Genomic DNA, 3594 nt, shown 5'->3' on the forward strand with positions numbered 1-3594 from the left:
GCAGGTGCATAAGCAAATGTAGTGAAGAAAGCTGATGGTGCCCAGCTATCAAAAGGTATAGTGAATTAGTTCTCAAAGTTCTTGCCTTTAAAATAGAAATGCAATTTTCCTTCTGTGCACAATAGGACACAGTGAACAAGAATCACCCCCATGGAATCTAAAACAGTACTAGATTGGTTTCGTTTTGTTTAATTGCTATGAACATATAGAAACCCTGGATGCACGGTGGATAGATCATTGACCGCCTGAAATCCAGCTTCTGGGAAGGATGATTAAAGGGTCTGCCTCTAAGAAATGTACAATCCAGACCCTACAATGCCCCTATGAGTTAGAATTGACTTGATCACTGTGTTTATGTCCTAATTGTATGATTTGAGTCAAAGAGAATGTTTCCTCCAATTTTGTGGAGCTGGTTTAATAGCCCAAAATGGAAACTATTTTCCGGGAAATGAAAGCCTTTTTCTTCACAAAGCTTCAACAACTAAGTGGAAAAAAGGACAGCAAACACATTATCAAAGTCATTCCCTCTCTCCTGGGTTTCTGGCATTTTCAGGATGTGAGTTTTCACAGTTTCTTGCATTGTCATAGATGCCAGTGTACTCAGATTAGAGTCTGATAATCTAAAGATATGTTGTGTTGACTGAAATGACCATGGAGGAGACATTTCCTTTTGTAAAGTCCTCAAGGAGGTGCATTGATACAGTGACTGCAATACTAGTCTCAAACACAGCAGATCTTGTTTTGATAATGCTGTGTAATTGTTAGAGGTCCTGTAGTCAGTTCCGATTCACTGTGAAACTGCATACAACACTGCTTGGAGTAAGATTTTGTCAATCATACTCAAGGTGCACTGAAAACCCCAATATTCTGAAATGTGGAAAGTATGGTAGAAAATATGATTCTGAGGAAAATACAATCTAATTTGTGGCAATTGTATTCTGTTAACTGGTAAACAAGAATAAAACCTTGCAGGTTAAAATTCTAACGTTTGTTATTGTTTGGCTTTTCTGACTCTAGGACTAAGAGATGGCATAAAGAAGGTCTCATTCCAGATCTTATCTAGTGCTCAAAGGAAAAGCTCAACAGGTGAATGGAACCTTTTCTTCCAAGATGGCTTTGTCTTAAGTCTGGCGTGCTGTCCTGGCTCTGAGCTAGGAATGCACACAGGGCTGAGGGCTAGGACCTTGTTATAGAACCAGAATCTCTCCTTTGGACTGCGATAACTCCCAACATGGTGCCTGAGTATCTCCTGAAAGTCATGAGATACAGAAAGTGAAAGTTACATAAAAGTTATTGATTTTGATTTAGTTTTAAATTAAAATTATGAAATAAATTTATTTAGATTAATACGGTCTATAACAACGGTTCTCAGCCTGTGCATCATGACCTCCTTGGGGGTCAAACAACCCTTACACAGGGATCGCCAAATTCATAACAGTAGCAAAATTACAGTTATAATGTAACAACAAAATTTATTTTGTGGTTGGGTGGTCACCACATGAGTAACTGTATCACGGGGTCGCGGCATTAGGACAGTTCAAAACCACTGGTCTATACGATCTGGCACAGTATAAATACTTTGGGGGACTATACAATCAATACCACAAGGGAAACTGTAGACAAGAGTTTTACTAAAGAAAAAACACCCCTCCTTGTTTCAAATACAGGAGCACACTACTTCAGGGCCTCCCAAATGTATCCTCAGAAACCCATCACCTCTTCTGTCCTGACTCATAGTGGCTGAGGTTGGCAGCAAGACTTAGGCAAGCTAGTTTTTGAGACCCGCATGGTAGCTTTGATGAGTAATTGTGACTTGAGGATAGATACCCTTATGCTATTGCTGGTCTCTTGTGGACTGAGCAAATTTTAGGGAAATCTTAACCATTTTATAGCCTCTTCTCCCAATTCCAGTTACTGGGGACAGATTTACAACAGGCTGACAGGTCCTTCAGCTTTGCCTTATTCCCACTGCATTATGTGCCTCTCTGCATGGCATTCTGCTCTTTGAAAATAGAAGGATGTTTCCTCATATTACAGTGAAATGTTTCTAATTCAGTGTTTGATAAAACACACACATCTAGAGAGGTCCTCAAGGGAAATAGTGAGATAGAGAGGAAGCCCCAGACACTGACAAAAAGCCAGCTTTTAACTCCTCTCTGCTCTGCCTGTTGGAACTGAGCCCTGGGGCTGAGGGTCCTGAGCACTCACTGAAGTCCTGTATCTACCTGTAGGGCCGTTTGAGTACAGATTCTTAATGATTCCCTTTACTGTATCTCTATTACTGTGATCCAAGGTTGTGTCCTTAATTTTGAACCTGACCATTTGAATATGGGGAAGGTTCTTGTCATTGTCTCTGGGGAATGAAATTTAGCCATGCATGGAGTGTTTGTGGGATTCAGTACCAACATTAGTACCAGTAACTGAGATGCTCTTCAGGCCCTTCCTTGGCACTGGCCAATGCAATCCATGTCATAACCGCTGGTGGTGAATGCAGAGACAGGTCACAAGAGATGCTCTCATCTGCCTCAAGAGTATGGGAGAGCCCATACTCTACCAGCTACAATTTGCCCTGGACATCTGCAAACACAAAGACATCCTGCCCAGGAAACCATCACACATATCCATTGTTTTTTATCTCTCTTGTTCATCATCTTTTCATTTTAAAAATTGCAACTAGGGAATCTCAGGCCAGCTAACACCAATGTGACTTGCGTATTATCCTACCTGCTGAGTGAATGGGGAAACTGGACATCCCATGGCTGTGAATCAGCAGAGTAATGTGCCCTCTTGTGTATCCATCTTTTAGCAAGATAACAGGGGCAGATATGACTGTCCTGGGGGAAGTAGTGGGCAATTATAATATTGGAAATATATATGAATATATGATTTCCTATTATACAAGTTTACTGGTGAAATATCATAGAGACTAAGAGGAACATGGGAAACCATAAGGATTTTTACCAGAATATAGCCCCTCTCATCCATATAAGTGCCTGAGTGTACAGCAAATGACACCAAAACAGGAAGTTATTGTCACATGTGGTAAACTACTGCTGCTGAGGGGGAAACAGATGAGCGCTAAACATTATAGAGAGAGAGAAGGAGAGAAGAGAGAGAGAGAGAGAGAGAGAGAGAATATATCCTAGAAGAAGGTCAGAAATTTCAACTGGGTCCATAATTCCCCTGAGGAAAACCATGAATACTTGCAAGGCCACACCCCAGAACTAGGTTCAAAATGCCCCATTCAGACGGATGCCAAGAGCCATTTTATATTTGAGTACGACTTCTCTCATCACTGCTAATTTGGTATGGATCTCTTGAAGACTATAGGTCATTTAAGGCAGTTGTCACAGATCAATAATTCTACATGTGTATGATACATGTGCTTCAACTCCTACCCGAAGTGTAAATATTGCTACTAAATAATCATACCAATGAAACACACATCGAGACCAGAGAACCCTTAAGAGGAGTATATTAGTTGGCAGAGAGAATTCAGTTAAAGGACTTCCCTAAGTTTATCTCAGGTCTAGAGTATATACAGTGAACCCTCGCCACTTCGCGCTTCGACTTCCGCGGCTTCACTCTATCGCG

This window comes from Echinops telfairi, unplaced genomic scaffold (assembly GCF_000313985.2).
Source record: "Echinops telfairi isolate 266 unplaced genomic scaffold, ASM31398v2 ScPeMD7_74;HRSCAF=306, whole genome shotgun sequence".
NCBI lineage: Eukaryota > Metazoa > Chordata > Mammalia > Afrosoricida > Tenrecidae > Echinops > Echinops telfairi.